Source organism: Balaenoptera physalus, assembly GCF_965194825.1.
Source record: "Balaenoptera physalus genome assembly, chromosome: 17".
Taxonomy (NCBI): Eukaryota; Metazoa; Chordata; class Mammalia; order Artiodactyla; family Balaenopteridae; genus Balaenoptera; species Balaenoptera physalus.
The window spans coordinates 32,088,224-32,111,585 of NC_138895.1; the positions used below are offsets into that span (position 1 = coordinate 32,088,224).

Consider the following 23,362-nt stretch of genomic DNA (forward strand, 5'->3'; position numbering starts at 1 on the left):
AGGTTATTAGCAAAATAAAGGAAATTATTGTTTCGTGCTGTCACTTTCCCTTAAGGAGAAGGACATGGGGTCTTATATGCAAATTACTTCACTAATGTTGACCAAGAAATTCCAGACTGATTGGTCTAAGAACCTTTGCTGGACAGCTAATAACTTAGTAATGGAATCTGCAAAGTCTCCAAGAGTTAAGGAGAGGTTTCTGATCACACTCTTTTTTAAAAATTATTTATTTATTTATTTATGGCTGTGTTGGGTCTTCGTTTCTGTGCCAGGGTTTTCTCTAGTTGCGGCGAGCAAGGGCCACTCTTCATCGCGGTGCACGGGCCTCTCACTATTTTGGCCTCTCTTGTTGCAGAGCACAGGCTCCAGACGCGCAGGCTCAGCAATTGCGGCTCACGGGCCTAGTTGCTCTGCGGCATGTGGGATCTTCCCAGGCCAGGGCTTGAACCCGTGTCCCCTGCATTGGCAGGCAGATTCTCAACCACTGCACCACCAGGGAAGCCCCCTGATCATACTCTTATTTTTATTTATTCCTAAGCTAAGGGCAAGTCATATTTTTAGCATATATGAGAAGAGAAGCTCCTAGCCTAAAATAAAAGTTGTTCTAAATTTCAGACATATGTGATTCACATTATATTTCTATTGGGCAGTGTTTCTCTAGAGCCTCTTGCTACCACAGTCAGTTCGAGTCTAATATTTGGCCTTAATCACTTCCTTCCTTGGATCGTTCTCCTTCTCTCTTCCTTCCCTCACTCCATTTCTCATTTCTTCTGGGAGCATTACTTTAAGAAATCACTCTTAATTGAATTACCATCTCAGTCTCAGTTGCTTCTAGGGAACTGACACAGAAGAGAAGGGGGCAGGGCACAACCTTTAAAAGAATGACATAGCCATAGGACACAACATAATCTGACTAGAATCAAATAGGTCCAAGATGGCAGACGAGTTGACTTCCATTAGACCTTGAGCCTCAGTATACGCTCATTGTAATACATCAGCAAGCTAAATGACACACCCACAGGCACCACGACAGTTCCAAGGCCAACCATAAAGGTCAAAAAGTGGGTGGTGGCCCAATTCCTGGAAATCCCCACCCCTCTCCGAAAATGGCTGGAATACTCCTCCCACTAATTAGCCTATGAAATTATCCACCCCTATAAAAGCTGACAACCCCATACCCTGGTTCCGCTCTTGCCTTCTGAGATGGCCCACATTCTGTCTGTGGAGTGTGTTTCTCTCTAAATAAATCCACTTCTTACTTATCACTTTGTGTCTCACCAAATTCTTTCTGCAATGAGACATCAAGAACCTGAGCTTCATTAAGTCCTGAGACCAGGTGTATGATCTCAGTTAAAAGACTGTGGGTTCAAGTCCCAATCTGGGTTTAGTCTGGGTTTGAACCCCTGGGCACAGGGGTTCAAGTTCCAATCTGAGTTAAATGGTTTCAGAATCAGACCTATGTAGTAAGGAATTTGCCCTTGCCCAAAGAGAGTTCATGAGGGGTAACCTCTAAGTTTCCCTAGTATTAGAAGTGTCTTTGTTATTCATCATCAGTCCCTGAGATCATACTTGAGAGTTTATGATAATAAGACTTAGGCTGGGGCCAGCTCTACCTAGCAGTATTAGGGTATGGGCTGGCCAAGCTAGAAAGATCCTCCACATGATTTAGAGTGGGGACTTTGGGTCACAGGGTATTAGCTGACCTAGAAACTGAGTTCAACCAATGAATCATGCCCTACAATAGCTCTGGATGCCAAAGCTTTGATGAACTTCCTGGGTTGGCAATATGCCATGATGGGTATTGTTACACATCAATGCTGCATATGTAACATGTTCTGAGGACAATAGAAGCTTCACATTTTAAATCTTCCCAGGCTCTGCCCCATGCATCTTTTCCCTTGGCTGATTTTAATGTATCTTTTCTTTATAATAAATGTAATTTATTTATTGTACCATGAGTACAATAAATTTTATAAATTCTATTATTTTGCTTAGTGAATTACCAAGTGTGGTTTTGAGAAATTCCCAAACTTGCAATTGGTGTCAGAAATGGAAGTGATTTTGTACTGGCTCTTTCCTCTAAATTTGTAGTTGAAACCCCAACTCCTTACAGATGGGATCAGAAGTCTTGGGCAGACTTTGCATCTGTAGGTCTTAACCTCACAGTTTGGTTACCTTTACATAAGCCCTAAATCAATACCTCCTCCCCACTTTGGTTAAGAAAACCTCTTCTGTGCTGGCAATGTACTTGATGCATATTTTTATGACACAACTTAATAATTAATGTTATAATTAATTCTATTAGTACCTGTGTATTAAACTGGAATGTGGGATAGCTAAAGGAAGGGACCCTAACTCTTCTCTGTATACCAATGCCTAGTATGGAGATATGTAGTAACCACTCAAAAACTTGGGGGAAGGGGCAAGTATTGCTCATCAATCTTTTGGTATCCTTTTAAACTTCTTTGCTCCCTTGTCTTTCTAAAATATTAATTTGGCAGAACTCCATTTTGGCTTGGAACTTACTCTCTGCCTTTTTACTGCCTGCACCCAGAATACTAAGGGCTACTGGGGAAAATCATACAACCAGAAAGATTATACTAAAACTCTCATGCCTGAATTCAATTGAACCATCATCATGACTTTAATTCTTATTAGACTTCTCTAGTGTGAAGGGAAAATCAAAATGGAGTCAGTATTGCTAGAAAAGCTCTCTGAAATGGAACTGGGAGACCATTGCAGAAGTGGGATTTATACACTTCTCAGTCAGAATGAAATCTGAACTTTTGACCACTCGTTATCTTAGCATCGGCACCCAGAACATCTGTGCAATGTTACAGAAACTCAAGATATTAATCTGACCCTTACGATAAATAACTCATGACAACCTATCCATTAAGGACAAATATTTCCCTTTTTGCCTCAGAGCCAATTATAATTCTTGCAAGACAATTTTAACAACTTCGTGGATTTGCTTTTATAAGCCCCTGGCTCTTTTTCTTCTCAGGAACTATCTTTCAGTTTTACCCAAATCTGTGTCTCCCAAATTGCAATTCCTAAAACCCCCCAAGTAAAGGTCTTTGTTCTTTGCAGCCTTGATACTGATTGCTGTTTGACACTAGGCAGACCATTCTTCTACTCTCTTTAGTCTGTAGGTAGGTTCAGTCTTTCTTCTAACTTCTGACTGTTCCTATCCCCTGGCTGACGAGTTCAACATGATCATGTTTCTACTTAGCAGATAAAATAAAAGCTATCATCGCAATATTTAGTCAGTTTTCCGTCATCACGTTTCCACATCTCTCTACCTCTGGAGCATTTCTTATCTCGCCTCCTATCAAAATCTAGAACTACTTCGCTTATCTTAAGTCAATTTTGCTCTAGACTCCACCTCCTAAATTCTCAGAAATTTGTCCTTGATAAGCTGTCTCTCTTACATTTTTAAGCCATTAAATATATTCAACTCTGTCCCACCTTAAAGCAAAAATTCTGTCTTAAACCTTTCTTAACCAAATTCACGACAGAAAACAAAATCTACATTCATAAGCTCCAATTCCTCACCCCTCTCACTCATTAACCTTAAACTAGATTCCACCTCATTACTTCATCAATTCTATTATCATTAGGGACCTGAAAGACCCCCCCAGTGGATTTTTTTGGGGGGCTCTTAGCTGCTTTACCTCTCAGACACATTGAACACAGTTGATCACGTCTCCTTGAAACAAGCTCTTTCCTCCACTTCCATTGTTCCACATTCACTTGGTTTAACCATAACCTCTCTGGCTGATCTGTTGCCTTCTTCTACACAGATATTAAGTATTGAAGTTTCTGAGGAATTTGTCTTAAACTTTTTTCTTTCTTAATTATTATTTCCCTAGATAATTACATCTACTCCCTTAGTGGCTATTATCAATTCACCTGCCAAATTATATTCCAATTCAGTTTACATTTACATTACATTCTCTTTTTAATTTCAGATCCAAATATCCATCCACTTACATAATCACTTAAAATTAATTGTTCATGTTCTTTGATACCGGCTAGATAATAAATCAAAGAAAAGGACAACATCCGTCTTTTTAAACTTTGAATTATCAGCACCAAGCAGAAGTTCTGAAATAATGTCAGAATGGTAGGCAAATGATAATTGCCCTAATTAAAATAATGAGTAAATGCTAAGAATTAATAATTGTAATTATTAATCATTATTAAGAATTAATAATTTTTCCAAAAATGAATACATTGTTTTTTGTTTTTGTTTTGTTTTGGTTTGTACTCTTTTGGTTAAAAAAATACTTGTTCACCTTTCACTGATATAACTAAACATTCATTTATTTGAGGACTGTTTTCTCAACTACGAATTTATAAATTAGGTGGGGAATATTAATTGTGTCTCATGACATCTTCAGTTTCTTTATATTTTTTTGAAAAGACTAGGCCTTGGACTGGTTGGTATTTTAATGAATATATGCAAGAAAGAAATGATGTTTTTACTAAAGCATCCTAAGCAATATATTAGCTAACATCTAAATTATAAATAAATTATAAAAAATACCATATTTAACTATTTCAACAATTCTATGAAGAAGATATTATTACTGTGATGATGCTATTTTAAGCCATTAATCTCAAGGTGAGAGATCCTCCAGGGGAAACTTTTGTAAACACATTTCGGCTGCTTATCAGAGTTCACTCAAATTTAAAATGTTCCTACCTGAAAAGATTTGCTCCTCATCCTAAAGCCCCATTAGCAATGTACAAAAATTGTTAGTGTTTGTACTCTTTGAATCCTAAGAATGAATAAAAAGTGGAATTCACTTTGAAACCAAAAAAAAATATTAAAGTTTGGCAAGTCGTAAATAAAACTAAGTTGAAATGGAAATGAAAAACAAGAACTGGGGCTCAGCCAAATAACCTTGTTTGCTCTTTGCTTTTGAAAAGGATGAATAAAAAGGAACTTGCTTCCACCCATTGCACAGTAACCTGCATATGTTGCTTTGCACATACAAAAGTAAGACTGTGGCACAGGGAAGTTTTAAAAGCATAGGAGTAAAAAAATTAGATCCAAGAGAAAAGAAATAACGTAATCAACTCTCAAATATACTAAGTGACCTTTAAAAGTGCCCTATGTATAATTTTCCTTTAGAGAAAATAACATTAAATTTTGGGGAATGTTCCTTGCATTACATATTCAATGTCTTAAAGGGTTCAGGGTGTTTTGCATAGGATTTAATTTTATAAATAACCTTAGAGAAAAACACATCTAATCAATTGATAATAAAGAATACAAGCAAAATGAAATTGGGTAGACTATTTTAGGATAGCTTTAGTTTACAGAAAATTTGTGAAAACGGTAGAGTTACAATATACCCCATCCCCAGTTTCACTACTGTTAACTTCTTTCATAGTATGATACATTTGTCACAACTAATAAACTAATATTGATACATTATTATTAATTAAAGACCATTCTTTATTCAGGTTTTCTTAGTTTATTTTCCCCTGATGTGCTTTCTTTTTCTGTTCTAGGATCCCATGCAGGACATCATTTTATATATAGTCATCATGTCCCCTTAGACTTCTGTAGACTAAGACAATTTCTCAGACTATCTTTGTTTTTGATGACCTGACAGTTTTGAAGAGTACTGGTCAGGTATTTTACAGTCTGTCTTTTAATTTGGATTTATGTGATATTTTTCTCATGGTTCCACAGGGTTTAGGGATTTTGAGGAGGAAAACTACAAAGACAGACAAAGTACCATTCTCACATCACATCAAAGGTATATGGTATCGAAATGACTTGTCATTGTTGACATTAAACTTGATAACCTGACTGAGATTGTATTTTTTAGCTTCCTCTTACTCTAAATGTACTCTCTGTCCTCTTTTCCATACTATGATTTTTGGAAAGAAATCACTATGTGAAGCTCACACTTAAGGGGAAGAGACTTATGTTTCACACTTGTGAGGGGTAGGTGCCTACATAGATTATTTGGAATTCTTCTTTATGGGAGATTTATCTATTCTCCTTCATCTACTTATTTATTCAGTCATTTATATGAGTACAGATTCATTGATACTAATTTTATATATTGGATTATAATTTAATATAAATTTAATTACTTTGTTGCTTAAATTGTTCCAACTTTGTCCAAAACGAACTCTTTCCAGTGTGTCCCTTTGACAAACAACCATTTGTGTACATGTGTATGTGTGTGTTTGAGCATGTCCTTACTTTCTGTCACTATAAGATGCTCCAGCCTCATCTTGGATAGTCCAAGCTCCAGCCCTAGAATCAGCAATTCCTCCAAGGAACCCTGGTTCCTTTTACTGAAGAAATGATATTAGGAATAAAAATATGGGTACTGAGTGTTCTCATCACAGAAACAAATCTATTTTTTATAGTCTGATTAAAGGTATTGGTATTATTAAGTAGAAAATCATATAAACAATTTTCTTCAAAAATTGGCAAACTACATATGGCATGAAGTTTGTGTTTCATAAAATCATAAGGACTGCCAATGGTGTTATTAAAGTAATATAGACAAGAAGAATAGAGAACAATATTATAAGGCACAGTTTTATATTTCATGGCTTCTTTTCAGAAAATTTTATAGAATTCATGAATCTTTATGGAAAAAGCTAATGCACATTTCTACAGTGATTGTTAGATATCCCCAGAGAATATGGCCCAGGATAAGAATCAGTCCATAAATTGTTAAATTTTGCAGTACATATGAACTAGAGAGCTTTTTATTAAAGCGATATGAAATGCTGTTGTATAATCAATAAATTATATTTGAAGAGGCAAGACATACACAATGTTAAAAATGATAAAAAAATAAACAATGCAAAAGATATTGCCAAATGATTAGCATATCTCTAGATGATAACCGTTAGAAGTTATATATTTTATACTTACAAATTTAAACAAAGAATGTGCAGACCAAAGATGGCATGTCCATTTGGATAAAACTTAACAAAAACTGGTTCTCACATGAAATTACTTTAGAAGAGTCTTTCTTCCTAGGCTTGTGGTTCTTAAAGTATGATCTGGGAACTTTTGTTTGTTCCTGAGAACTTTTTAGGAGATTACACCAGTACTAAGATGTTACCTGTCTTTTTCAAATTTATCCAATCAAAACTTACTATCTAGTTCTCTGGAGGTCACATTACCCTATGATGACATAGCCATTCAGATGCCTAATGGTATGTGTCCTTGCATATTTTTGTGCTTTAATAATTCTTCAGTTTAATTATTAATACTATAGGGTCAATAAATATAACTCAAATAAACAAAAGCTTTTAGGGGTCCTCAATATTTTTAAGAAAACTGCTAGGTAAGACTAATCACTCCAGAAATTAAAGTCTAAATATAAGCATAAAGGATGAGTAACAGTGCAGAGAAATCAGAGACACATTAAATATTTAGGATGCTGGAAAACAGGCCAAAACCTTACAAGAGATGACATTTTTTATAGGATATTCCAAACTGAGTGGAGATAGAGAGAGATAGGGAAAGGGAGCAGGGGAGAGAGAGAGAGAGAAAAAGAAACTAATTACCAATATTTGAAATGACAGAGCAGCTATCACCACAGATTCTACAGACATCAAAATAATAATAAGTAATATTTAGAGATTATGACAATAAATCCATAACTTGGATGAAATGGACAAATTCCTTAAAATACCCAGCTTACCCAAATGGGCACACATGAAAAAAATTAAAAGAATCCTATATCTGTTAAGGTTGTTGACTTTGTTAAAAAGAAAATCTCCAAACACAATTCCAGGTCCAGATGGTTTCAAAGGTGAATTCCATCAAACACTTAAGGAAGAAATAATGCCAAATTTACACAAACTCTTTCAGAAAATAGAGGGGGAATGAACATTTTCCAATGTGTTTAGGAAGTCAACATAAATCTGACACCAAATCTGACAAAAACATTATAGAAAAAAATGCTAGGCTAATATCAAGACACAAAAACTCTCAAAAATATAAGCAGATCAATGCACCAATACATTAGAAGGGAGGTAGTAAAAAGTAGATAGGCATTTCCCTTTGAAAATAATCACTTGGCTATAGGTATCCCCACTTCCACCCCCCCAACTCCTGGTAACTAACCCGTTAGGTGAGAGCCTCTGCTATATTTGTAAATCTATATATGTTGAACTCAAGGATATGTAGTATTGATATCCTCCTGATCTAATAGTTGGCACTATTTTATCCATAAAAATGGATTTGAAAATAGGCACATTTGAATATCGGATATATCTACAATGCACAATGAGATAACTAAGAAAGCATATTTGTTTCAAATGAAACAATTTTCCTCTTTATCATATAAGACTTGGAGCAAAATCAAGTTTTCTCAGTTACAAGTTTTTGGAAATATGATTAAGGATTTAAATTAATAGCCGAATCTTTTATTTTAAAATTTATGTCATACAAGCAGCTCATGCAGCTCAATAACAAAAAAAAAAACAAACAACCCAATCCAAAAATGGATGGAAGACCTAAACAGACATTTCCCCAAAGTAGACATACAGATTACTAACAAACACATGAAAAGGTGCTCAACATCACTAATCATTAGAGAAATGCAAATAAAAACCACAATGAAGTGTCACCTCACACCAGTCAGAATGGCCATCATCAAAAAATCTACAAACAATAAATGATGGAGAGAGTTTGGAGAAAAGAGAACCCTATTGCACTGTTGGTAGGAATGTAAATTGATAGAGCCACTATGGAGAACAGTATGGACGTTCCTTAAAACCTAAAAATAGAACTACCATATGACCCAGCAATCCCACTACTAGGCATACACCCTGAGAAAACCATAATTCAAAAAGACACATGCACCCCAATGTTCATTGCAGCACTATTTGCAACAGCCAGGACATGGAAGCAACCTAAATGTCCATCGACAAATGAATGGATAAAGAGATGTGGCACATATATACAATGGAATATTACTCAACCATAAAAAGAAATAAAATTGAGTTATTTGTAGTGAGGTGGATGGACCTAGAGTCTGTCATGCAGAGTGAAGTAAGTTGGAAAGAGAAAAACAAATATCGCATGCTAACGCATATATATGGAATGTAAAAAAATGGTACTCATGAACTTAGTGGCAGGGCAGGAATAAAGATGCAGATGTAGAGAAAGGACTTGAGGACACAGGTGGAGAGGGGAATCTGGATCGACGTGAGAGAGTAGCATTGACATATATACACTACCAAATGTAAAATGGATGGCCAGTGGGAAACTGCTGCATAGCCCAGGGAGATCAGCTCGATGCTTTGTAACCACGTAGAGGGGTGGGAGAGGGACGGTGAGAGGGAGGCTCAAGAGAGAGGGGATATGGGGATATATGTATGCATATAGCTGATTCACTTTGTTGTACAACAGAAACTAACACAACATTGTAAAGCAATTATACTCCAATAAAGATATTTTAAAAAATAAAAAAATAATAAAATGTATGTCAACTGTAAATTTAAAGAACTAGCTTTATTTTGTCCCACTTGTCTTGAAGTGACTCTCCTGCTTTGTGAGTTGGGCATTAGGTGGGGTGGTAGCTTCTGATTTTTCTTGCTTTCCTTTTTGTAAGTTGAACCTCTGTCCAATGAGCAAAGTGAATGGAGGATGATTGGAACTTTAGTATTTGACCTGCTGAGCCTGGGATAGAGTCTTCACCCTTAAAGTGGAGCTGGGTGGCAGAAGGGACTCCCTAACTTCTCACTTGCATTAGTCTAGAATATAACCTTTGCACTGTGGAGCTTTGTTGATGAGAAGGGGGCTGGGGAGAAAGTGAGTCATTGCTCAATTGCCTATACTCTTACTGTTCTCACTGAGATTTAGATTTTCTTTAATAAGTGTTTATTCATTAACTGTTTGCCCTAAGGAACATTTCCAGAGACTTTATTTTTTAGAATAATTTTTACCAGTTACTCTTTTGCTGGGGATTGGGTCTATGGGGCTCCTCATGCTGTCATTCCTGTCCTATAGTATCCTATACTTTTGAATAATTACTTGATTTAAGTTTTCTTTCTCGCAGAATTTAACATTGCTGCACTTTTTTATAATCCTGAAAGTTACAGTGAATTAAGAGATCAACTTGGAACTGTCACTTTCTCTTTTCTATGTGATTTCTCCCCTTATCTGGATGCTTATACATTCCTTTCTTTTCCTTGAAATTTATTAACTTTGCCAACATGTTAAGGGTGATTATTCTATAGTATTTATATTTAATAAGGAGTGCCACTTTCTTTCAAAGATTCCATGTTTCTATTGTTTTATATGCGAGTATGGAAACATTATTATTTTATTTTAGTCATCCTTCTATTGAGTAACTACTATATGCTTGGCACTCTGCAGGTAATTTCTTGGAGTGATATAAAAGGATATCAGGATGGAGTAAAAATGCTGCTTTAGAAAGGAAAAATAAGAAACAAAATTATGAAGAGATTGTACTTTTGTGGACGGATAAAGATAAGTAACAAGTTATTTGCCCCATAAGGGAAGTCATGTGCTCAGTAAAGATAAGAGTGAATGCACAAGGTCCGGGTCAAGAGAAGATTGAAGTATTTTTAAACAGAAGAAAGGCCAGTATGGCTGGGCACACTGACGTAGGGTACAGAGGTGTAAGGAGATGTCAGAAAAGTAGTCTGGGATAATTGTTTAGGATGGGTTGACAAATTATAGCCCACAGGCCAAATCTAGCCTACTGCCTGATTTTGGACAAGTTAAGAATGTTTTCTATATTTTTTAATTGCTGCGGAAAAATCAAAATAAGAAAAATATGATGTAAAGTTATATGAAATTCAAATTTCAGTGTCATAATTAAAATTTTATCTAAACATAGCCATGATCATTTGTTTATATTTTGCTTATGGTTGCTTTTGTGTTACAATGGTACAACACTAGGGATTGCAAACCCTAAATGTTTTACTATTTGGATCTTTACAGAAAATGGCTTGCTGACCCCTGATTTAGGACACTTTCTGGTCAGGACAGAGAATGGATTTAACTTTTAAGTTCAACGGGAATTTTTTAGAGGCTTTTAAGCAAGGAAGCAGCAATCTTATTTGCTCATGTGCAGAACAGACTGCAGTTGGGTAAAATGGAGAAAGTACATAGGTGCAGGGAGACTAATTGGGGGACTAATACAATAATGAAGCAATCCAAATAAGAGATGATAGTGATTTGTACTGGGGCTATGGAAGGGGACCTGTGTTGAAATAGATGTGTTGGAGATAGAACCCATGAAACTGAAGATGGATTCAATGTAATTGGATGAAAGAATGGGCGGAATCACAGATGAACCTTGATTTGGGTTGGAGTAACCAGGTTAATAGTAATACCATATATTAACAATAGACATCTTGGAGAAGGCCTTGGTTTGGTTTGAGTAGTGTGTAAGGAGAAAACAAGAGGTTTTTTTTGGACATATGTGTATAAGGCATATGTTGGAAATATTAAGTAGTTGGAAATATTAAGTAGAGAGTTGGGTTATGTATGAGTTTAGTTTATAGGGAAATGGTTTAGTTTTAAGACATGAATATTTGAGAAATTAGCATGGTATTTAAAATCATGGGAATAAATGAGCTTATCTGGGAAGAGAAGGGATAACCAAAGAGAAGGCTCAGGATCAGCTCTTGAAGTAAGTCAAATTGGGTAGTAGATGGGTTCTCAAGTCACCAACTCAAATCACCAGTTTATCAAATTAATTCATTCCTTTTAATTATTTAAGTTTACTGATTTTTGCCTTGCATTCATCGCTGCATTTTAAGGAATGTTTACTTTTTTCCCGCCCCATCTTCCTGCTGCTCTAGTCAGAGACTAAGGGGCAGAGAGAAAGAAGACAAAGGGACAAAAGGAGCCTTATATACCTGGGAAATGAGAGATAAATGGCCTCCCCTTGAGAAGAGTATGTGGTATCCTTGGGGGAAAGCCATTTTAGCCTAGACAAGAAGGACTGGAAAAAGTTCAAATAAAAGATTATTGATATAGAAGATTTGCTAGCTCTGACATACAGTACTTGAGGGCACAGTAAAAGGAAAGAAGGGTTAGGGGAATAGGTCAGATAAAATGATGAAGACACCTGATTAATAATGAAAGTTCTAGTGAAAATGGATGTCCAGGAAACTTGAGGCTTCAAACCTTGCCAGAAATAAACATGGATGCCAGCATTCATCCTGAAAAGTCAGGTAGATAAGGTTGTGGTTCATTCAAGCCATATTCTTAATAATTAGCTTGGTTGAAAGGGTCTTTTTATAATTGACTATCTGGAAAAGACTGCTTCTTCCTTTGGGTCTCAATAGTGTAGTCTATTGAGAGTAGTAACACTGTTTAAAAAGCACAAAAATTGGAGTGTTCTCTCTGTTTCTCAAAAGGATTTGGTAGAGTTAATTATGGTGATTGTGGTCATTTTTTTGTTTATTACATTATTTTCCTGACTAAAAAAAAAAAAAATCTATCAGCAGAGGCCCCGTGCTGCTTCCTTTCTGCTTACTACTCCTTTCTGAATTAGGGCATGGAAGTAAGTCAGGGCAATCAGCAAGTTTAATTTGTAAATCTGGAGTAAAATAATTTCTAAACAAATCTTCCATAATTATTGGCATTTCCTCCTTGAGGAAAAAAATCAGTGAGTGAATCCTCATTTGCCAGATTATTTTTGTGTGGTTCACATTATTCTAAATAGCAACTGCCTAGGTGATTTTTCCTTCCCTTGTCCCTTTACCCTAGCTTTTACAGGCAGTTTTTCTTTAGATTGGGAGGATGGATTGTGGGAAGTAGAGACAGCCTGCGTGACATTTCTCCTTTAGTCCTGTGCCTCTCCTATTCAGAAGCTGGAACTTGATCTTTTCAATGATATATTTTGTTTCTTCAACAATCTACCCTTTTCCTTAGCCTCATTATTCCAAGTAAAAAACATTCCTTGTCATTTTCACTTACTTTTGATGAAATCTGTCCCTTAAGTGGGGTCTAGGGAGGTATTTGTTGGGAGGAAGACTAGCAATTCCTCCCCTATTCCATATCTATAGTATCTGATATTTTATCCCAACATTCTCCTAATCTGGTCCAAAGTTTATAAAGTTTGAAAGACACTTTTCATAATTTTTGATTTGGTGACAAGATCTTTCCTCATTCTTATCTTTTTGTTTACTTTTCTTGTATCTGATGAGTTGTATTAGTGTACAGACTAAAAATACCCTAACTTGCCATGTGATTCCAGGGATTATAAGAGAGAGGCAATATACGGTAATGGCCCAAAAAAAAAAAAAAAAAAAAAATTCTAGAGATAGATTGGCTGGGTTTGAATCCTATCTGCAACTCTTGTACTCTTGTTAATTGTGTAGCCTCAGGAACCAATTTACACAATCATTTTTTGCCTTAGTTTTTTTTTTTTTTTTTTTTTACCTGTACAACAGGGATAACAAGAGCATCTAATCATAATACTGTTTGCATATATAAAGCATTTAGAAGAGAACCTGGCATATGAGAAATACCATATCATGCTAAGTAGTGTTATTATAATTATTGTTGCAACTACTATACCTTAAAATCAATTCTATAGTGATGTCACCTGTCTTTAGTTTTCTATTTTGGTTGTTTCAGTTTGTCTAAACACATTATAGTCTTTAAAGTCAAGCTACTTACCTTACTCCCCCTTTTAATTCTCCATAGTGTTTGCTATAATGTGTTTCATGTTGTTGCCAATCCACAAATGAATTGAGAGTCTATGACAGCTTAACTTTACTGGAAATCTGATCATACATATTTTTAAAGGTCTGGTCCTTCTAATATGAAGAACTGGTAACTTTGCTCTTTAAGCCTTTTGAAACTAAAGACATAGGAAGAAATATACAGGTATAATAACATTGAAAATCAGTAGGCTTTTATTTTCCTTTTGATGTAGACTGGGTATAAAATATGCATCACAAGTGTAAACTTCAAAGCCTAGCCACAATTGTTTACTAACATTTTTATAAAAGGAAAATGTTGGGATTTTTCCCCCTCCTAACAGAAGTGGTTTCATAGAGATTTGTCAGTCAGAAAATCATCAGATAAAGTGAAAATGAGTTAATTATATCATTTTTGTACTAAAAGAATTAGCTTTCAGCAAGTTTCAGATTCTCTCTTTGTGCCTACAAGAAAATCAAATAACTCTTCTAGTAAACATATATTCCATAAATCTTCAGTAACAGTACATTTCAAAGTGAATTTTTTTTTAATAGATAAAGCACTGGATTTGAAATCTTGAAAATCTTATAAAAGTAGCTTTTGAAATTATTCTTGCTGCTTATCTACAAGTCATGACTCTTTCCCCCCAAAATGGAACTTTATTAGAGCCAAACAAATGGGCTCCATTTTGCTTACCACTGCATAGAGTTTATTACAATGTGATTTATGCATGAATATATAAGAATTACAGGTACTATTCCAAAGTCTGGGTGTGAGAATACATTACTTTTTTGCTTAAAGGAAGACATTTATTTAAATGTTTTTGTGGATTGAATTGTGTTCCCTAAAAGTTCATATGTTGAAGTCCTAGCCCCTGATACCTTAGAATGTGACCTTATTTGGAAGTGGGGTCATTGCATATGCAATTAGTTAAGATGAGGTCATACTGGAAAAAGGAAGGCCCCGATATGTCTGGGGTTCTTAAAAAAGAGGAAATCTGGACACAGACATGCACAGGAGGAACACGCTGTGAAGATTGGAGCTATGTTGCCACAAACCAATGAAGTACCAAAAGTTAGGAGAGAGGCATGGGATAGATCCTTCCCTACTGCCTTCAGGGGAAGGATGGCCCTGCCAACACTTTTATCTGGAACTTTAAGTCTCCAGAATTGTGAGACAATAAATTCTGTTGTTTTAAGCCACTTAGTTTGTGGTACTTTGTTATGATTTCTCTAACTACACAATAAATTCTATGATTCTTAATATGCGTTACATATTATTGTATAGGAAAAGAATTATTGCTGTTTGGTTTCTGAAAGACAAACGGCTTATTATCAAGTGTGTTCAGCTCCTAGTGGTAGGTCAGCAGACCAAGTCTTGTTACTCAAAACCTCCTAGCAAAGCCCTAGACTGTCTTTCTCGACAGGAAATGCACTTTGGTTACCTATATGATTGTTTGAGAACAGAACCTTGTCTCCAGTATCTTCCTCTTAAAGCATTTTGCCATGCATTGTGTTTATTTTAGCTCTCTCTAGGTTGCTTTTGTTCTTTGGGAAATATATCCAAGAACATAAAATGCCATTATTTTAAAGAATAAAAGCATAAACTTTCACATTGTGTTTTTTATTTAACAGGCCTTCAAATAATCCATTCTGACAATCTGAGGCAATGCTAAGAAAAAGAAGTAGCTGCCTCAAATATGTAGCCTAATTATTTTCCTTTTGTTTTTCCCATCAGAAAATGAATATATATTTTTTATCAATGAACATATATATATATTTATCAATAGTTATCATATATATGATAATACTATTCTTTTTTGTACAGTTATAACAAAGCCTTATGAAGTATTAGTTTCATAAAAATTCTTACAATGTCTCTGTGTCATAAGAGTAGCTGTTCAATATAATATGCCTATTTGAAGTGGGGTTTCCACATTTGAGAGGCGTTGCAGTTTGAGTCTCTAACAACCATAGTTCACAGTATCATTCATTTTGAACTACAGTTACTTACATCTGCTGTCTTGTCATTCGATATTTTGATTGCTCATGAGATAAAGCAGTAAATTGGGAAATAAAGTAAAAAAAAAAAAATTCTTTCTTGTAGTGGGACCAACCATGACTGAGATCTACTTCAGTATTTCTGAAATATTTTACAGGAGAAATAGAAAACCAGGATACGAAATAAACTTGAAATGATTGGTTCATACCTATGTCAGGTTCAATGAGGGAAAATTGCCTTTCTTGTGAATAAAACTGCTATGATGCTCTAGAAAAAGAAGAGAGAAAATATAAGCATTCACTAAAAATGTTTTTTTTTACATTCTGTGCTATATTCTTTCATCTAATTCTAGCTCTTAAGTACTTGGGCAATCAGTTTTACAAAGTAAGTGGTGCTCAATAAATGTTTTGCTGACTAATATCTATGACAGACATGCTCTGGAATTTGTTAAGAGGAGACACTGTGCTGAGATATTGCATTGGGTATTGTGAAGAAGACTAGAAGAGGTCATGGTGTTAGAAGAGTTAAGTTATCCAAAAATGCTTTGGGGTAGATTGTGCAGGGTGATGTGTGGAATGATTGTGAAAAGTACCAGGACTTCTTAATGGTCATGAAAGAATAGATCAATGTTTTGTTTTGGTTTTTTTCCCTTTTGATTCTCATCTAGACTGATGGATATTATAAAACATAATTCTGAAAACTCAACAAATGGTCTTAGATATTATAAATGTTAATCTGTTCCACATTTATTATGGATACAATTGTACTATGTACTTTTATTCTGATCCTGTATATAAGTAGAATAACATATGTACATTGAAAACTGCTATTGAGACCACAGAAACTATAAATTATCTCGTTATAGAGAAAAAGTCAGTATTGATTCTAATAATCCAGAAGAATTTAAGAAAGTACAGCTTAATACATAATCTTCCTCCATCTTCTAAACCATTTTGACCAGAGCTGATAAATAAAACAGAATTGACTAATTTCAGTTTCTATTCCAGCCGTCTCCTACTTTTGGTAAACCATCTAAGAAACTCCAAAATGACAAAAATTATTGACAGCAGAAAGGTAACAATTTATGTCTAGGCATTTATAGGTTAATTAATTGAGCTAATGCTTGCAAAAGATTGCTCTAATTAGATTTGATAAAGTTTATGTAATTATTTAATTAATGTATTCTTTTCATCATTTTGTTAATTGATATGAAAACCTTAGGGACTGGTTTATCTATGAAATGCATAATTATCTGTGGTATGACTGAGAGTTGGAGATTATAAAATAAAATACTCATTACTGAATCATTTACATTTCAAAAATATTTGTCTGAAGCACAGATAATCCTTCTTTACAAGCCTGAGTTCTTTTTTCAGTTATACAATACCATTTTGTTTTTCTGTATTGTGTCTTCCTTATCTTTCACTTCCTTTCTCTCCCCATGGTTTCCCATGTTTTTCCTATTGTGTAGTAAGTGTTATGTAAGTAGCCATAGACTGAAGCTGATTTCTTCTTATGCCAGTTCACAGTCTTGAAACTCTTTGAAAGTGTTCTCTTTCAAAGAAATCATTTCCTTTTAAAGGTAGTGAGAATTCTGAGGCAAAGATTTCCCTAAGGAGAATGGAACATTTAAACATTTCCTTTAGCTTATAACTGTGCATCCACGCACAAGAATTGCTGTGCTCTTCTTCTTTGACCCCCTTCACACTGATTTTTGGAAGTAGTCGAACAGACTAGCATTTAATATTCACAGATTTGTGAAAGTGCAAGCTGTGCACAGCTTGCATGCAATGATTACTTTATAGCTGCTTAATGAAGTCTCATTTTGAGGAATTATTATCTTTTAAAAAATAATGGTAATTGGGAATTCCCTGGTTGTCCAGTGATTAGGACTCAGCACTTTCACTGCCATAGCTTGGGTTTGATCCCTGGTCAGGGAACTAAGATCCCACAACCTGTGTGGTACAGCCAAAAAAATAGATAATAATAATAATGATGATGAATTATTTTATAAATTAAACTTAGATATTTCAAAGTGATTCCACAAAAAAATTGTTAAAGGCCATCATTCTAATAGTGATTCCATAAGTTAAGAGGTAAGCTTTAGAGATTTTCTGTTATTTTGATTCCCATTTCTTTTCACACATGCTTTTACAACACTGTTCTTTGTTCACAGTATATTCCGAATGAGAGAAACAGGCAATTATTTTTTTTCCATGTGTTCTTTTCAATATACAAAATTCATATATCATCAATTTCATAGCAATATTATGAAAATTATAAGTGTAAATATTGATTTGCTTCAAGATATTATAATGTATCTTTCATTTTTTATAATAGTTATTACAAGTTAAAATGGGTTATTTTCCTTTCATATATGTGAATACATTTTTAATATAACTAAGTTGAGTTGATAAGAGTATTATGCTCAATAAAAGATTCTCTATTCACAGTTTCAAGCTAGTGAAATTTATCATTCTTTTACAATGTACATTTTATTTTCTGTAGGACATTTTAAACTATTATTCATTGTAATCAGCCAGCAAATTGTTCTCTCCAACATGATGTGCATAAGGGTTATACAAATTAATTGTTTGGACATAAATAAAGTGTTTATGTTAGAAGTCCCATGGAATTACTTTTTAAACTCCTGGCCTTTACAAATTCTATTCAAGAGTCACAAATCACACAGTCTTAGAGTAGAACAAACCAACAAAGTAAAACCTTCAAGAGCATCAGATTTAATCTCATTTTCTAAAGGAGATAAGATTAATGGGCCTAATGGTGAACAATTAATTTGTCACCTTCAGGCTGGGAATTCAGTTTCCTTATTTCCCATGTACTAACCCACCTTTCCTCTAAGATTAATGCATATTCAAATGAAAAATCAAAAGGCACAATTTCTCAAAGAACAAAATGCATTTTTAGTTCTCTGTCTCCATTCAAATCCCAATTTTAATAACTTCTTTTGCTTCTTTTTCCTCCCCTTTTGTACTCTCATTTATTCCTCATGAAATGATAGTAATTATTATGCTATTGTTTTATGAAATTTTAAAATAGTGATTGTTTAATGTCACTTTGATAAAAAGAAACTTTCTTTAAAAACAAAATCTGTGAACAGGACTGAGTAAAGGACAAGGTAAGATATATGAAGGATTCCTATTTGATTTTTTAAATACATATATATATTTATAATTAACAAATAATAAACTTTAAATATTTATAATATAAAATTTAATAACTTGTGACATATATATTCACCCAGGAAACCATCACCACAATCAAAATAATGAAAACATTCACCTCTTCCATAAGATTCCTGTGCCTCTTGATAATCCTGCCCCTGTTTATCTCCTCATCTTTCCTGAAACAACTGATCTGCTTTTGGTCATAATAGATTAATTTTCATTTTCAGAATTTTCTATTACCAGAGTCATACAATATGTACTCTTTTCTTTGCCTTTTTTTATTCCACAAAATTATTTTTAGATTCAACCATGTTATTTCATTTACCAGTAGTTCATTTTTTTTGTATTGTTAAGTAGTATTCCATTGTATGGATATTTTATATTTTTGCATTCACCAGTTGATGGACACCCTCCTCAGCTCCCAGCTACTCTTTTCCTAAACACTGTTTTTTTCTCAATTTGTGCAACATTTTATAAACCTTTGAATGGTATCGAGTTCCTATCTCACAAAATGTTTTTTTGTTTTGTTTTTCATTTACACATATTTCATATAAAGTTAATTTAAGGTGCAAATTACTCAGTAAACTTTTTTGTATTGTATTATTACAACAAAGCACACACAAAATTTGAGAAGAAATATTCTGAAATAATTAAGCTAGGAATATGAATGTGGAGAGAAAAAAATATAATATTCTTTCAAGGTGTTTTTCCGTTAAGTAGCAGTGAAATTCAGTCATGTTTAGAAGAAGCTTAGGGTGAGGAGAGGCTTACTTTTCTTAAAATTGCTGATATTTGACATATATTGGTCTTATGAAAATGATCCTTAAGAAGGGAAAAAATGGATTATGTGGGATATAAAAGGGAAAATTGAGGAGCAGCATCTTTGAGAAAGTAAGAGGGCTTTGGGTGGTTCTCAGTTCATGTTATATACATAATTTGGGACAATTTCATTTTTCCAGTTAGTAATATACCTTAATACTTTCCCATTTAAGTTCTATATGTATATATCTTTTTAATGCCTACATAATTTTCTAGTACAGTGATTTACCAAAATTTACTTAAGCAATTACAAATGACAGATTTCTTTGTTTTGTTTTTGTTTAGTTTTTATAAAAAGTGTACTGATTGAAATCTTTATGTTTGTAAGATACATTTCTACAAATGAATTGTGAGATAGAATATTACTCACATTTAAAACTATATGTAAATAGTGTCAAACTCCATCAAATTGTTGAACACCAAACTTTTACCAAAAGCATATGAAATTTTATATTTTCCACACTCTTTTCAACATTGAATATTATCAATTATTTTATTTTTCAAAACTAAATAGTGAAAATAAATGCCATTTTAATTATATTTAGAATTTCTCCAAATATAATTGTAATAACTTTTAATATATGTTAAAATATATTCTTAGTGAAAAAGCAAAAAAGAAACTGAAAAAAAGCATTTTGATTTTAAAAATCAAGGTAACTTAGATTAGACAAGAAAACAATATTGTTGGGGAGAAAGGAAATGTCCTATATCCTTCTAGGTTCTTCTGTCTGATCTAAGAATTAAATTGGGACTGAGAAAGATTAACAGAAGAAAATCAGATTTTAATTTGTGTGTATGGAAATCTCACATGCATGAGAGGTTCAAAACAGGAAAGGTAAAATGAGGTATATATGCCATCCTGAACAAGGACTATGATAGGGGCCTAGAGCTTCCAAGAACAGGGCAATAAGAAGACCAGAAGTTTGGTAATTAGAAGTTTGCACTGTCATGTAGATGGCATCACTTAGATAAAATTTATCTCTTATTATAACTCTTTTTCTGGAAAAATCCTGAATTTAAATTATTCTAGGTAATTAAGGAACAGAGAGTAGTTTCTCTTGAGCCCATAAGGTCTCCATTACCTTTAGCTCAAAATAACCCACATGCCAACATGGCACATCTTTGGGGAGGCCTGTTCTGAACCCCTACAGTATGAATCAGAGTAAGTTTTCTCTAAGACCAAACATATTTACTTTGTTTTGGGAGAGTGAGGAGCCAAGGGACAGTCATAGAGTACAATCTCAGTAGAACTAAACCAAGACTGACCCATAGGAAGAATAATAAATTTAATATCCAGAGATTGCTCTGCTTGCACTAAAAGTGGCCTCATGCGTTGTCTGTGTGAAGTATCTGCTCTTATTTTCTCATAGGATCCATGAGAACATTCCATTAATGGTGTAGAAACATCAGCTATTGGCCAGTGTGTTTTCTTAAATTTTTTTCATCCCTATACAGGTTAGTCTATATGCAATCTTCTTTTTAATGGCTTTGGGTATCAATGAACTCTCAACAGACAAAGTTGGTCCCTGAACCTATAGAAGGTGATAATCGTGTGGAAGGAAATACCCTTCACATCCATACTTACAACACACTGAAGGCAAATAGCCATAGATCCCTCTCAATTGGAGCAATGATAAAACACATACTAGTTACTGAAAAATTCGTCCCCCTCCCAATTTGAAATGCTAACTTTATCATGTATTAAATTTCTGCTCATACATAATTATTTCCCCTTAATTTTATATTATTATACAATAAAAACAGTTTCAGTTACTATAACAAGATAGTGTTTAATATTTTAAAAATAATAAATAATATATCCTTATTAATTTTCTTATGACTTTTTCCAGATTATTAAGGTTAATTTATCAACATACCAATACCTCTTCAAAATAGTTAATATTTTGATTGAAGATGCATTAAATATATCAACAATTTGATCTCATATACCCCTCAAGAAAGTTTTATGATTTTATTCATTCATATTACATTTTCATGTAAGGTTTAACCTTGGAATTTTATAGTTTTTCTATAAATTATTTTATTGACAGTGAAATATTATTTTTTCCATTTAATTTTTTAACACTTTATGTATATTTATGTATATATTAATTTTCAAAGTATTTTACCACATTTTTATATACTGTCACTGGTTCTGTAATTTTCATTTGAATTGCTTCAGTTTTCTAGGTATTCATTCATAGTATTTGTGAGTAATCATGATCTGATGATTCCTTTCCAGCATTTATTTCCCTTCTTCCTTTTTCTTAATGGTGTTGACCAGAAGGTCAATGATATAAAGTAAGAGCAATAACAGTAAGCATCCTTTCCTTCTCTTGTCTAAAATGAGAATGATTTTAGCATTTTATGCAATATTTATTCATGGTTTCTGACAAATATTCTCTGTCATTCTAGGGAAGTTTCATAACAGTAATACCTATTACCTTTCATGTTAAATAAGTCTTGTTTTTAACAGATGATAGTCACTTCATTTTCTAACAAAATCATTTGGATTTCTTGATGCCCTTCTTGGTATTTTTGTTTCTATTTTCTATTTAACAACTCAAATTTATTCTTTCCAATTCATATGATTGTTTTAGGCTTATCTATTAAGACAATTTTTATTTAAATTTTCTGTTTATTAATCTCTTCTCCTTTACCTCCTTGAAAATAATTTCCACTCAAAATGTTTTCCTTAAAATTTATTTTATCAACTTTTATTCATCATTCCTTCTAAAACTTCATTAGTTCATTCAATAAAGTGATGCAGTAGCAGACTATCATAGCCAAGGAATGGTACCACTCAGATTTCCATAAGAAAATAACTTGCCATTAAGCTACATGGACCTTATTCCCCCTGCAGTGGAGCTGAGTCTGTTTTGAGCTGAGGCCAGATTCTTCCTAGGCTTACTTCAATCAAAACCAAGTATGATGAGAATACTAGGACCTGGCTATTTATGCCCAATGTGAGACTCAAAATAGGCAGTCTTTGCTCTGAATCTCCTGATCAGTGTGCTCAAAGTATTGCCAGATATGCATTGTAGTCTGAAAGTTTCCTTGCTCAATCCTGTTTCTTCTCTCCCTTTCCTTTCACTGGCAGCATATCTGTATCACAGTCTGAATGATCTGCTTTCTCTCCATTAAATCTTTCACAGGTTTAATTCTTAACCAATCAATTGCACTTCTAACTCCATCTCAGCTGACACACATGCTTTGTACTAGATGCTAGGCCTAGAGTAATATTTCTTGCCCTCATGTTGCTTACAGTTTACTAAAGCAGATACACATAACCTAATAATTACAATACAATAATAGGACTGCAATTGTAGCCTACTAGAACTAGTAAAACCGTTCAACTTAGATAGCTTTACCAGTTTAGCAGTGTAAATGTGGGCAATTTTATTAGCCTTATTGAACCACTATATCATCATTTATAAAATGGAAATAATAGTTTATTCTTAAGGTTATTGTGAAGGTTACATCATATCACATATAGTAGTATCCAACTATTTAAGCTCAGGAATCACCTCTTATAATTAATCACCTAAGAGCATGCCTCATAAACCTTGATTACTGAATTGTGGTAGGTACCATGTGCATATCTTTCATTTTCTCTTGTAATTGTTCTTACAATGAGCGTCTGTTTCTCTCATTGGTATGGCCA

The 23,362-nt window shown here is 33.9% G+C and overlaps 1 long non-coding RNA gene across 1 annotated transcript in view; it reads left to right on the top strand.

Moving 5' to 3' along the window:
• Positions 1 to 231: 231 nt before the first annotated feature.
• LOC309647096 overlaps positions 232 to 23,362 on the top strand; it is a 542,704-nt gene continuing 519,573 nt past the window's right edge. Inside the window, exon 1 of the long non-coding RNA XR_014255791.1 lies at positions 232 to 9,483. This is a non-coding gene — a long non-coding RNA (uncharacterized lncRNA). The remainder of the gene's footprint in view (positions 9,484 to 23,362) is intronic.